General features: G+C 47.1%; 1 pseudogene; it reads left to right on the top strand.

Annotated features, from left to right (window-relative positions):
* Positions 1–14,911, top strand: part of LOC137571495 (eukaryotic translation initiation factor 3 subunit I-like) — a 112,707-nt pseudogene that overhangs the window by 78,834 nt on the left and 18,962 nt on the right.

The following is a 14,911-nucleotide window of genomic DNA, read 5'->3' as shown; positions in this document are numbered from 1 at the left end:
TTTTTTATATTTCCCACACTCAGAACGAAGTAAGTAAAACTCTTCCCACTTGGGGGAATCTATGAAAATAATACACTATTGTTACCTGTGCAAAAAAAACTGACATTTTCCGCATTTAAAAGACATTTTTGCCCTTGAAACTTAAAAATCGATTTTCTCAAAAACTATAAGGTCTTTTTGAAAAAAATTTTTTTCCTCTTATTCCCACTGATCCCCTTAATATACCCTAGGAATTTGGTTTTCCTAAATTTTAAGCAGGCTTTGCTATTAACCGTTAAAGTCGGCGGGTTTTTAAATGTATAAATTTTTACTTTGAAACTTTAACATCGATTTTCTCAAAAACTATAAGGTCTTTTTGCAAAAAAAATTTTCCTCTTATTCCTCCTGATCTCCTTAATATATTCTCCAAATTTGAGGCTCTTAGCATTTAAGGGGGCTTTGCTATTAACCCTTAAAGTCGGCGGGTTTTTAATATTATACGGAGCGTTACGGTTTAACGCGAAATTACGGTAGCGTTTAATGCGAAATTAAGGCATGAACGAAACGCGAAATTACGCGTTGAAAATTACGCTTACGGTATTTTCAATTACGATTTTAATGGCAATTACGCTACCGTAATTTCGCATCGTAATCGCAAATTTCGCATGCGTAATTATAGTAATGCGAAATTACGAAAATTTCGGCTCAACTCTACCCGGGCCCCCCTGCGGATGCATCCCTTGCAGCCCTGAGAGTTACGCCCCTGATTGGTTGTCCACAAAGTAGTATATTACAATAGTCTAAAAAAGAACACGTACTAACATTTTAGTTGTATTCATAGTAAGAACAATAGTCAGAGTAGATAAATAGTCTAATAGGGCTGTTAACTGTATAAAACTATGTACCAACTCTACCTTTGCACAGCACAGCTGATACTCTCAAACACACTAAAGGTGCCCATACACTCGTCAGATTGGCAGCAGATAGATAAGAAATGCATCTGATGATCTATCTGATGCGTTTTTAGAACATTTTTTACCAGGATAGAATTCCAATGTATTTCAGTTTGAAATCTATTGACATTCGATCTGATGGCATTTTTTTGCCATCAGATTTCCATTAAGGCCAATGCAAACTGATAAGCAATCTCATCAGATCGACCTAAATTTTCCACCCTGCCAGTTCGATGGAAATCCATCGAAATCCATCGAAATCGGCCATCGATCGGTCGATTGGCCAACCGATTTGCAATCGATCGATCGGTCGGCCAGAAAATCGTCTGAGTGTATGGGCCCCTTTAGAAGGCAAAAACAATTCTGAAATTCTTGACAAGGCACACTTGCTACTTGAAATACATTCCAGGTGACTACCTCATAAATCTGATTGAGAGAATGTAAAAAAAAATGCAAAACTGTCATAAAAGCAAAAGGGGGATACTTTGAAAAAGCTACAATAAAAATATATTCTGGATTATTGAACAGTGAACACTGTTCTGTTTACTTTATAATTCCATCTGTGTTTCTTATGTGAAACAAAGGGAAACCATTGAATATGGTGTGCAGGGCTATTTCTGGCTTTTTTGTCACCACAAGCAAGAAGTCCTTTGTCATTCCCTCCCCCCAATCACACATTCTAGAGAATATAAACCAGTATACCTATGAAATACCAGCCGGGAGATTTGGGCACAGGATAAAGCCGAAATACACCTTACCCTGCTCCTGCATAAGTCCCGGCGGCGTTAATTACTATTCCCTCTCCAGGTCGCGGTGGATGGTGGGAAATTATGTAATTCTGCTTCCAGCTATTGCTGGCAGCCGAATTACAGTGTTTTAAAAGTAATTTGAGCAGTCTTTTTACAGCACAGAAGTTACTCACTGAGCGCCGCTATAACCATAATTCCTATTACGGCCAATGGTGGCGCCAACTGCGCCCAAATCTCCTGCGCTGTTTTAACAGCACTCGGATAAACCATGTGCCATCTAAGGTGGATGAAGTCCCGAGATACAAACAACCCGCTGCTCCTGTTGTATTTTGATGCACACCCCCATCCTGCATTCCCCCAGCCCAGTGTGTATATGCAGAGTATAGCGCAGCCAGCAGAATCTATGCTCTTACCTCCATCCATAGTTCAGTGCTGTGCTTCAGCCCGTCGGCTCACTGCTCAGGCTAGTGCTCGGCATCTCCTACTGCATGTCACATGATTACACACCACATGAGGACAGCGAGGTGTCAGCACTAGAAGGAGGAGGAAACAGACAGGATGGTTGCACATGCAGAGCACTGGACTCCGGCAGGGAAGTGAGAGAACAGCTTCTTCTGTGCTATGCATTTACACACTGGGCTATGGGAGCACAGGAGGGGGACAGGGACAGATAGTGGCACAAGGCGACAGAAAGAAGCACACGGGGCAGAGGTAGCACAAGGGGACAGAAGGAGGCACAAGGAGACCGGAGGAGGCAAAGGGGACTAAAGAAGGCATAATGGGACAGAAGGAGGCACAAAGAAGGACAGAAGAAGGCACAAAGTGGGAGAGAAGAAGGAACAAAGGGGGACAGAAGGAGGCACAATCAGCCACAAAAGGAGGCACAAAAGGGGACAGAAGGAGGCACAGTGGGACAGAAGAAGGCACAAAGGAGGCACATAATGAGGCACAATGGGGGACGAATAGAGGGATAGAAGGAGGGCAAAGCTTAATCCAGGGGCATGGTGCCCCCAGGACCAATGGCTCTTGAGGCAATGACTTGGAATAAGGTTGGTTAAAAACAGCCCTGATGGTATGTCCGAACCTTTGAATGATACAGTATATGACAGCAATAACAATAAGCATTTGATATTGTAAGCGATAGAAATATTCTGCATCGTTTGGGCATACATAACGTGTGACCCTTTGGTGATGTCAGGAGCCACAGCTGAAGCCTTCTTTATGTAGCCAGCTCACCAGCTGATCACAGAAGTATATACAGAGGTATATATACATACTTGTCTTATTTCCTTTTACCCCTCTCTAGTCTATTGCCATATTGTTTGAGACTGTGATTCAGCTCATCTCTAAGGATTCCACATGCTTTGTCAGGCTCTCATTTGAAAATTAGTTTCATGACATAAGCAGTTATATTAATCTTTTTACATTTTTTAACTAATTAACATGCATGTATTATTAGTAGTATTGTGATCATTGTCATCATCATCCTTCTTTTATAAAGCATCAATATATTAAGCAGTGCAATATATATTAAGGGATGCAGATCACCAAGCTGACACCTACCTTCATGAAAACATGACTTAGCAGGAGAAGAGGACCTGCCCAAATGACCTTATCCATTATAAAATTTCACTCAGTGAATTGATTTTGAGCATATTAAGCATGCATGCAGTTATGACAAAACTATGATTTCTAATGGATTAACAATAACAAATTTAACAAACAGTTCACTGCTGCATATATCAGACATTTAAATCACTATATAATCTGGGCCCTGGATATATGAAAGGAATGTTGCAGCTGTGTAGCAACCCCTGCAACCTCAGATCCAAAGGTTCTAATAATCGAGTCATATCCAGAGTCCACCTGAAAACTTTTGGTCCCAGAGCCTTCTGTCATGCTGCTCCTACATTATGGAACTCCTTACCTCAGCAGATTAAGACAGCTCCATCTCTGGACGTGTTTAAATCTAGACTGAAAACCCACCTGTTCAATCAGGCATTTGCAGAAATATAATTTTGCTGTGTTAATACCTCATCCTACTACCAATTACTGAATCTGAGAGAGGCTAAGTGCTTTGAGTCCTATGGGAGAAAAGCGCTGTAGAAATGTTATTGTTATTATATCTTCCTTGCAGATGTACAGCTGCCTGCTCACTTCATGTAGACAGCCCAAGGCCGCCCATGAGGCGGGTTCCTCAGGCGGCAGAAGTGGGGGGGAGGTGGCGCTGACTGGCCGTGGGTGCGGGGCCGTCAAGCTGTAGGAGGTAGCAGCCAGGAAGGGCGGTCAGCGGGGAAAGCAGTGGGGAGGGGAGGTCTGACCTCCCCTTCCTCACCTGGAACCCCCCGTCTGCTCTCCCCCTCCAGTTATGTGCACAACGTGTCAGGCAGCAGGAGAGGAAGTAATTACTCACCTCTTCCTTCCTCGTTCCAGCGCTGCGTACCACAGCTCATCACTTCATGTAATGCCGCCCACTGTACTTGCACAAGTACAGTGGGCAGCATTGAGGAGGAGACGAGCTGTGATGCGCAGCGCTTGGAAAGCAGAAGGAAGAGGTGAGTAATTACTTCCTTGCCCACTACTGCCTGATATGCTGCACACATAACTGGAGGGCATGCGTGGCGCCAGGGGGGTGCTGAAGCACCCCCAAAACTAGTCCAAGCACACCCTTAGCACCCCTGTGTTGCCCCTCGTGGCCCCGCTCTGTAATTAGAGCAGTGCTACAAGAAAATTGCCACCGATGTCCACAAATGAGGACATCGGCACCCATTTTCTTGTAGCTGACTACAGAGGGAGAGGAAGCGGGGAGCGCCTGTGACACAGGAGAGGAGGCGGCAGCAGGAACGTTCATAAAGGTAGTGGCCGCCAGCTCAGAAGGATACACGAGCAGCAGCCGCGGGAACGGAGGGGGAGCTTGGGGCAGTTCTACTACCTATACTGGGGAAGCTCTACTACCCATACTGGGACAGTTCTACTACCTATATTGGGGCATCCATGCTACCCATGCTGGGGCAGCTATACTACCTATACTGGGGCAGCTCTATAGCAACTCTACTACCTATACTGGGGCAGCTCTACTACCCATACTGGGGCGGCTCTACTACCTATACAGGGGCAGCTCTACCACCCATACTGGGGTGGCACTACTACCTATACAGAGGCAGCTCTACTACCCATACTGGAGCAGCTCTACTACCTACACTGGAGCAGCTCTACTACCTACAATGGGGCAGCTCTACTACCTATACTTGGGCAGGTCTACTACCTACACTGGGGCATCTATACTAGCTATACTGGGGCAGCTATACTACCCATACTGGAGCTTCTATACTACCCATACTGGGGCATCTATACTACCTACACTATTGCAGCTATACTACCTATGCTGGGGCAGCTATACTACCTAAACTAGGGCATCTCTACTACCTACACTGGGGCAGCTATACTTCCTATGCTGGGGCAGCTATACTACCCATACTGGGGCAGCTATACTACCAATACTGGGGCAGCTATACGACCCATACTGGGGCAGCTATACTACCCATACTGGGGTATCTATACTACCCATATTGGTGCAGCTATACTACCTACACTGGGGCAGCTATACTACCTATGCTGGGGCCATGGCCGGCCTTTGACCTGAGCGACCGGAGTGGTCACTCAGCGCGCCAACTTCCAGGGGGACGCACATGATGTGCATTAAACTTGCCCTGGCCGCATTTCTACCTGCTGGCTGAGGCTGTGGACTCCGAGTCTGTCTGTGGCTGCAGGGAGTGGTAGCTCCGTCCCTTGGTGCTGCCGGGGGTGATGGGGTCTAAGACTTCAGGAACCTGTTGCTGCCTCTTGCTGAGTCTGTATGAGCCGTGCGTGCCAGTAGCGCCGCCCCTCGCTCACAGGCGATGTCTACACTGCGCACTATTCAGTGAGAGACTGGCTTGTCACTCCTGACTCCGAGCCATCTTCTGTCCCCTGCTACAAGCACAAAAGTAAGATTCCCCAACTGCCTCCCAGTTGGGGAAGGGGACGAGGGTGGCTATATACGCTAAAGTGGGATCTGCTTGTATACTATACACTATTTGTCTGCCTAGCTATATACACTAAAAGGGGTATTGGTTTATACTAAGGGGGGGGGGGACTGCCTATATACACTAAAGGGGGAAATCTGCCTATATACACTAAAAGGGGGGGGGGGGGCATCTGCTTATATACACTAAAAGGGGATCTGACTAGTGCACAAGTGTGAGAGTGCGCGAGTGAGAAGAGGATGAATGGGAGGGGGCACTAAAATCTGGTCATGCTCAGGGCGATGTGAAACCTAAGGCCGGCCCTGGCTGGGGCATCTATACTACCCATACTGGGGCATCTATACTACCCATACTGTGGCAGCAATACTACCTACAAAGGGACAGTTATACTATCTATGCTGGGACAGCTATACTAACCATACTGGGGCAGCTATACTACCTATACTGGGGCAGCTATACTACCTATAGTGGGGCAGCTATACTGGGGCAGCTATGCTACCTATACTTGGGCAACTATACTACCTGTACTGGGGAAAAGTTCTGAGTGAGAGAGCAAAAACTGTTACACGGAGAGCACAAAATGCCACAGAGAGTAAGAGAGAAATCATAAAGTGCCACAATGAGAGTGTGAAAAGTGGCAGACAGACAAAGAGAGAAAACGAGTGCAAAATACTAATAAGAAAGAGAGTGCAGAGTGCTATAGAAAGAGTGTGGAATGCAGATTGCTGCAGAGAGAGAGAGAGACCCTAAGACCCCCCCTGGAGGTGCCTAACATTAAGCACCCCCTGGTGGTGCCTACTCCCTGGTGGTGCCTAACCCTAAATCTCCCCTGGTAGTGCCTAACCCTAACCTTGACAGTGTTACATTAAATCCATTCACCGTTTTGCAGTTAAATAACTTCTGCAGTTTGGCTTATGTAGGTTAGCTATTGATAAATAACGTTACTGTGCGCAATAATGTCTGCTGTTTGGCATATGAATGGCGCTATTGATAAATAACGTTACTGTGTGCTGTTTTTCTTCTTTTTTCCCTGCGCGCCATTATTATGCAGTACTAACGATAAATAGCGATAAGTGTATCTTTTTAATGCAGCGCCATTTTTATGCATAGGCGCTGTGCGCCATTATTCACTGATCCGGACTCTGATAGTCATGTCCTTTATGACAGGGTGACTGTCTGTAAGTGTCCCTCCTGCCGGTTGCAGCGGAGCTGCAGCCCAGCAGTTTTGATTTCTCTATGTAATGATCTGTTCAGGTGGCTGCACAGGCAGACAGCTGTTTGACCATTCCTCTAGTCTGTGGGCTGCAGGTGGGCTGCAGGCAGAGAGACCTGTCTTTCCTTTGCAAGTTTCTGATCTGCTCTGCTGCTGAGGAATTTGCATACATTGGTTATGCAAATCGACCAGCTAATTCCTTTGTAGGCTGGCAGTATAAAGAGCTATGTTTCCCAGAGTCCTTTGCTGGTCATCCTTCAGGGTTTGTTGAAACACTTCTAGAGTGTCAGCCATGCTATTTCTTGTCAAAGTTATCTTAGAGTAATTCTTGGGACTGCACTAGGCAGCTTCCCTAGTGCAGTTAGCTTGCTATCTGTTTTGTCTGTATTGCCTCTCTGTTGCGATTGTCCTGTCACCAACGGTGGTTGTCAGGAAATCGTTCTGTCTGTCTGGGGTGCTAACCAGAGCAGCGGTCGCTACTGGTAGCCCCTTCTGTTAATCTGTCTGTCTTGTTTGGATCGCACTAGCGGCTGTGGATCCTTCTGATCTTTGTTCTTGGAGTATAGCTGGAGCAGCGGTTGCTCCCTGCTATCTCATCTGTCTGTCGTGCTTGGATCGCACTAGCCCCTAGCGGTAGCGGCTGTGGATCCTTCTGATCTGCTTTCTTGTCCCTGTACCCGGATCGCACTTGCTCTGGCGGAAAGAGCAGTGGATCTTCCCTAGCCTGTTCCTGAACTCGGATCGCACTCGCTCTGACGGAAAGAGCAGTGGATCTTTCCTCTCGTATTCCCGTTTTCCGTTTGTCTGTCTTGTCTGATACGAGCGCTTGCTGTAGGCTCGGTGAGGTAAACGTTAAGCAAGCGCTCGCGTTCTTTGTTTCATGTTTGTCTGTCGGTGGTTAGTTAAGCGTGCTTGTCTCTGTTGCACTTAACGTGCGGAGATCGCGCTGTAAACGCGTTCGCTGTTGCGAATGAGTGCGGTGTTCGCGTTTAGTTAGCGTTTGTTATTTTCATTATTTCTCATTGTCGATTTGCTCTGCCTTTGCTACTCTTGTGTTCTGTTCTGATCTGTCTTGTGTCACTTCTGGCAATCGCCTCTCTCGCGATCGCGTTCATACTTTGTTTCTGCGAATGTGTGTTCACCGTCGCTGGGTGGCGACTAGATTGGGGAACACACATTTAGCCTTTCTCTATGCTCTTCTCTTTAAGGACTATCTAGCCGTACCCGGTTGCAATTCGGACACTTCTCATCTGGCGTCTGTGGCAGCGCGGAGACCTTGCTTCTCTGCGCTCCACAGCTCCACCTGCCGGTGAGAATTTCCCTCTACTGGTACTTGCACCAAAGCTGGGTTCCCCTCTTCATACGCTTGTGGAGGATTTCTGCCGCGTCGGCACACAAAACCACGGAGATTATTCCGCAATCGTTACACTCTACCTGCATTTGGTTGCTTGGTTTTGTTTACAATTGCCATGAGAGTTTTTGGTATTTGCAATCACACTGCAGTTCAGAGTAGCCTAGGATGTTGTTATGAATCCACCTATGGCCTACTGCAGTTGAACTGCAGTCAGACAGCTGTGGATTTCTTACATGCATGTGGTTGCATAATCTCGCATGCATTTGTAATGAAGATCTCTTCCATTCACAGCCTTCAATCAGTGTAGCACAGTATTGCATGATTACCATTCAGCTGTGTGGGAATTTGCATGTCTGTTCCCATTGGCTGATGTTCATATAAAAGCCTGCCTCTCATTCAAGACCTCACCCGACATAGCCTACAGCTTACCTGAATTGTTGCTGGGTCCATGCTGTGAAAGTTGTTTTTGTATTGCTTTGCTTTACATTACCTTGCCTGTCAGGACATTCACTGCACCCGTCCTGCTCTTCCCATTGCAGTTTGTTCCTTTTCTCCATGTGCCTTCATAAGGCAGTTGTCCCTACGCGGCTGTTGGCCTTTGCACGGCTCAATTTGTGGAGGCAGAGAGAACAGATGGCATTGCTCTGATCTTCGGCAGACACGCTAAAAAATTTCCAAACCGCTGAGCCCCCCTGGGGTGATGGCACTATAGTGGCATCAGCAGATGACGTTGAAGGGCATGTTGGCTTGCTGTCCGTAGGTGGCGATACATGGCTCCAGACACTGCCACCAGCTGTTTCTGACGACGAACTCCCCCTGCTTCTTTCAGGAACTCATCTCCTCCTACTCCCCTCTGACTCCCCCTCTGAACCGTCCCCTTGGTCATCTTGTCTATTAGGATCCCACGTGGCATCCATGGCAGTATCATCATCATCATCATCATCATCATCATAATCATCCTCGCCAGCTTCGCTTGCCTCAGACACCTCATAAACTGCACCAACAGCAGGTACTTCATTATCCTCCTCCTCACACCTTACGTCCATAGTGTCGCCTAACTCAGACATATGAGGTGGTGTAACTTGCTTAGCGCCTTCATCTGGTTGTAACAATAATGTCTGTGAATCAGTTAATTCCCCACCAAATAACACCTGCGAAGTGTCAAATGCAGCCGATGTGGTGCTTGTAGTAGCGCTGGTGGCTTCGGAAGATGAGGTCTTCTGTGTTAAATAGTCAACCACGTCCTGGCAATCTTGGGAGTTGATGGGACGTGCCTTCTTCTGAGCACTGTACTTTGGTCCAGGGCCGCATGAAATCACGTCAGCACAACCTCGAACAGACCTGGCGGGTGGCCTGCCTCTGGGTCTGCCTGTCTCTACCTGTTTTGTCCATATCAGGGGGGATGAAGTGAAAGGTATGCACTGATTTAACTAATACAATGTGCAGTCACACAGGTGCAGTGAAAGGTATGCAGTGACTGGTATTGCAATACAATGTGCAGCTGTCACACAGGTGCAGTTAACAGATATGCACGAACTGGTATATTACACAGCGTGCAGTCACACAGATACTGTGAACAATTATGCAACGACTGGTATTACAAATTTGCAGCTGTCACACACACAGGTACCGTGAACAGGTCCAGTGACACTGCGTGCGATCACGTAGGTAGTTAGGTGCACTGAACAACAGGTGGGTATGCAGTGATTCGTATTAAAAAATGTGCAGCTGTCACACACACACACAGGTACCGTGAACAGGTGCAGTGACACTGCGTGCGGTCACATAGGTAGGTAGGTGCACTGAACAACAACAGGTGGGTATGCAGTGATTGGTATTACAAATGTGCACCTGGCACACACACACACACACACACACACACACACACACACACACACACACACACACAGGTACCATGAACAGGTGCAGTGACACTGCGTGCGATCACGTAGGTAGGTAGGTGCACTGAACAACAGGTGGTTATGCAGTGATTGGTATTAGAAATGTGTACCTGTCACACACACACACACACACACACACACACACACACACACGTACCGTGAACAGGTGCAGTGACACTGTGTGCGGTCACTGGTAGGTAGGTAGGTGCACTGAACAACAACAGATGGGTATGCAGTGATTGGTATTACAAATGTGCACCTGTCACACACACAGGTACCGTGAACAGGTGCAGTGACACTGCGTGCAATCACGTAGGTAGGTAGGTGCATTGAACAACAGGTGGGTATGCAGTGATTGGTATTAAAAATGTGCACCTGTCACACACACACACAGGTAACGTGAACAGGTGCAGTGACACTGCGTGCGGTCATGTAGGTAGGTAGGTGCACTGAACAACAGGTGGGTATGCAGTGATTGGTATTACAAATGTGCAGCTATCTCACACACACACAGGTACCATGAACAGGTGCAGTGACACTGCGTGCAGTTACGTAGGTAGGTAGGTAGGTAGGTGCACTGAACAACAACAGGTGGGTATGCAGTGATTGGTATTACAAATGTGCAGCTGTCACACAAACACACAGGTACCGTGAACAGGTGCAGTGACACTGCGTGCGGTCACGTAGGTAGGTAGATAGGTAGGTTCACTGAACAACAACAGGTGGGTATGCAGTGATTGGTATTACAAATGTGCACCTGTCACACACACAGGTACCGTGAACAGGTGCAGTGACACTGCGTGCAGTCACGTAGGTAGGTAGGTGCACTGAACAACAACAGGTAGGTATGCAGTGATTGGTATTACAAATGTGCAGCTGCCTGTCACACACACAGGTAGTCACTGAATTTGCTGGGCCTGGCAGTGGCACAGTAGGAATTACCAAGGCTGTATATGCAACACAAGTGTCTGTGGGACACACACAAAAAAATAAATCACAAGAACAACATTAGCTCTCAAAAGAGCTGTTGAGGATGAGGAGTGCTTTTTAGCAATAAGATCAGCAAGAAGGAGCAAGCTAACAAGCCTAACACAAGAGCCTAACTAAGATTTCCCTATGTCAGCAGCAGCAAGGTTCTCTCCCTTCTCTAATTACTGCAGCCACACGAGTGAGTGAAATGGCTGACGCTGCCTGCGTTTTATAAAGGGAAGGGGGGTGGCTCCAGGAGGGAGTGTAGCCTGATTGGCTACCCTGTGCCTGCTGACTGTGATGTAGAGGGTCAAAGTTGACCCTAATGATGTAGTATAGGGGGCGGGTCGAACCGCCATAAAGTTCACGTTCGATCGCGAACAACCACCGAAGTTCGCGCGAATAAGTTTGTGGGCGAACTGTTCGGGCCATTTCTACTTATGTGCAGGTTGGGTCTGAGCCAGTCACGGACTGTTGTTGGGTGGTGTGGCACTATGGTCTGGACCGGGAGGACAGCAAGGGACCTGATAGGCTGTGGGGGATTGGAAGAAGACCCAGGTAAGTAAATCTCAACTTTTTTCCACACTTAAGATTTCCTTTACGAGATCATAGTTGCACTTCTCATTTTTCTTTGTCGCAGATGTAAAGAACAATACTCCTGTACTCCTAATCTGAAATGCCTTTCCAGAAAGACAGTGACGGACGGTTTGATCAAATTGGCCACCTTTGCACATAAATGCAGGTGTTCTAATTGTTTCATTATACTTCCTACTATGCTGCGACTTTCTGTATTCCGTCTGACAAAATCTAAAATAACAGCACTGCAGAACAACAGGTGTAGTTTGTGTGATGTTTGAATGCAACTCAGCCATACGAGTCAGTGATTAAGTGTGATTAACTGAAGAAGTACCTTGAAAGCAAAAATAGATCTGTTGTAGCTGTTTTTAGCATCTGATCACTTTTCTACCTTCCTGTCACTGGAAGTTTTCATTTATTTACTTGTCTGGCAAACAAGCGTGTAGATAAATTTAGCACACGCTTTCTATATTGAGCACCTGTCAAGAGTCTGTGTGAATGCGTTGTGACCCACAGTAGTGTCTGAACTTTTATAAATATTCTAGTGCACATTAGCCAGCCTTTTTCCCAAGACTAGCTTGACTCACAATATATGGGAGCACAAACTGGGGCCTTATTATTGTCTAGGGTAAACCTCTACCATGTCATCTAAAGGTGGTCATTAGTGATCCTGTTTTTAGTGAAGAATTGTTTGAGCCATCAGATAAATGCAGTCACTGATAACTTGTAATACATCGATTATTTCACCATCAGCAAACCAATCTGTACTTCCTATCCATCGAAACCGATTATATAAAACTTTTTTTTTCAACCAAAAAATTGCCTTTGAAAGATCGCAGAATCGTTTGCAAACAATTATTTGCTAAATATTATACCGTTAGGAGCCACCTTTAGACAGTTCCCACATCTGTTTGAAATACAAAATAAGGCTCAGTTCTCACTTAAGCAGAAAACCTACGAGCTCAGTATGTTTACTGTGGCGCAGCAAAATGCATGAAGATCCCATGGTAAAAATAGGGTCCGCTTCCACTTGTGATTAAAAACATCAGTAAATGGAATGCAAAGTCCTGACCTGCTGCATCTTAAGTGGAGAGAATTTCTCATAGCAACTTAAGGTAAAAACACACACACTCTGGACGCAAAGGCCCCTTTACTTAAAGGGAACCAGAGAGGATCAATTATACATACCTGGGTCTTCCTCCAGCCCCATACGCAGGGATCACTCCTACGCCGCCGTCCTCCGCTGCCTGGATCCGCCGATACCGGGTCCCGTCATTACCGCCAATCGGCCAGTCGGCCGGCGGACGCGGCCAATTCTCCGCATCACAGGGTGCTCTCTCCATACAGTTACGCATGTTGCTGGCTACTGCACAGCCGCATGCGTACGGGTATGGAGAGAGCCCCTGTGATGTGGACAATTGGCCGCGTCCGCCGGAAGTGACGGGCCGGGTACCGGCGGATCCAGGAAGCGGAGGATGGCGGCGTGGGAGCAATCCAGGCTTATGGGGCTGGAAGAAGCCCTAGGTATGTATAAAATCTTTTTCTATTTTAGCTGACCATTCGTCTCTGGTTCCATTTAAAGTGGACCCAAACCAAACATTTTTTAAATCAAAATATTTAGTTGCACCACTCTGACACATACAAAGATAAATAAACACTCCTTCAAGCCTATGAGCATTTCAGTGCATACTTTTCACCCTTCTCTTTTCATAACAGAATCAGAATCAGAATCATTTTATTTCGCCAAGCAGGACTGGGTCATGCCCGTAATTGGGTTTGGCACAATGGAGCGGTACATAGAGGGAAAGGCAGGAAAAACGTTAGAATGACAGTAATACAGCATACTCAAATATAGACATACACAATATACAATCAACATTAGATATACATATAGCTCAGTAATCATCTTTCACAAATACACTGCAGAAGTCTACCGCTCTTATGCAGGTGGTAGGGCGCTCCTATGCAGGTGGTAGGGCGCTGATAGAGGGTGGTAGAATGTTAAGGGAGTTCAGGAGGCTAACGGCCATCGGGAAGAAAGAGTTCTTGTGTCTGGTGGTCTTGGTGGGGATAGCCCGGAGTCTCCGACCCAGTAGAAGTGGGGTCAAAAAAACAGTGGCCTGGGTGTGAGGGGTCACTTGCTATCCTCAATGCCCTGGCTCGCAGTCTTGTGTTATACAGGTGGTCAAGTGGGGGCAGAGGTCTCCCAATGATCCTCTCCGCCGACCTAATGATCCTCTGTAATTTGTGCCTGTCACTGACGGTGGCTCCCGCATATTAGACCAAGATGGCGGAGCAAAGGATAGATTCAATGGTGGCAGTGTAAAAGCATGTTAGAATCTCCTGCGCCATGCCGAACCCGCAGTTGGCGGAGGAAGAAGAGTCTCTGCTGGGCTTTCCGTTGGGTTGACGTGATGTTGACTCTCCAACTGAGACCACTGGAGATGGTGGTGCCCAGCAGGCGAGCGCAGGGCACTCTGGCCACCTCGGTGCCATCGATGTAGATGGGAGGTGGGGTAGGTGCTGACTTCCTAAAGTCAATTATAAGTTCGACGGTTTTGGCCGTGTTGAGCACCAGGCTGTTCTCCTTGCACCAGTGGCATAGTCTTTCCACCTGCTGCTGGTAATCCTGGATGTTGTCCTTGGTGACGAGGCCGACAATGGTGGTATCATCCGCAAATTTTATGACTTTGACAGAGTCTACCATGGATCTGCAATCGTTTGTGTAAAGGGAGAAGAGCAGCGGGGACAGGACACAGCCCTGGGGTGTCCCTGTGTTGGTCGTCACATCTCGTGAGTAGATGTCCCCCAGCCTGACAACTTGGGATCTGTTGGAGAGAAAGTCAACGATCCATAGACGTAGGGTGGGGTGGACCCCAAGTGTGGCCAGAACATTCTGGAGGGTGTATGGGCATATAGTATTAAATGCCGAGCTGAAGTCTAATAGCAGTACTCTGGCATACGCATCCTTCCTGTCTAGATGGTTGTGGATGTATTCCAGACAGATGTTTAGAGCATCATCAGTGGACCTATTTGCCCTGTAGGCGAACTGGAGTGGGTCTAGTAGGGGCAGGAGTTACACAGGTAGCAGCCATTAGCAATTCCTCCTTTGCCGGACACCACCTACTCCACCAGTCTGCTGGATTCTGTCCCGGCAATATGAAAAGAAGGGAGGGGTTCCCCCAATAAATG

Source organism: Hyperolius riggenbachi, chromosome 1 (genome assembly GCF_040937935.1).
Source record: "Hyperolius riggenbachi isolate aHypRig1 chromosome 1, aHypRig1.pri, whole genome shotgun sequence".
Lineage (NCBI taxonomy): Eukaryota > Metazoa > Chordata > Amphibia > Anura > Hyperoliidae > Hyperolius > Hyperolius riggenbachi.
Note: the sequence above shows the minus strand (reverse complement) of the source record. Positions and strands in the feature narration are given on the sequence as shown.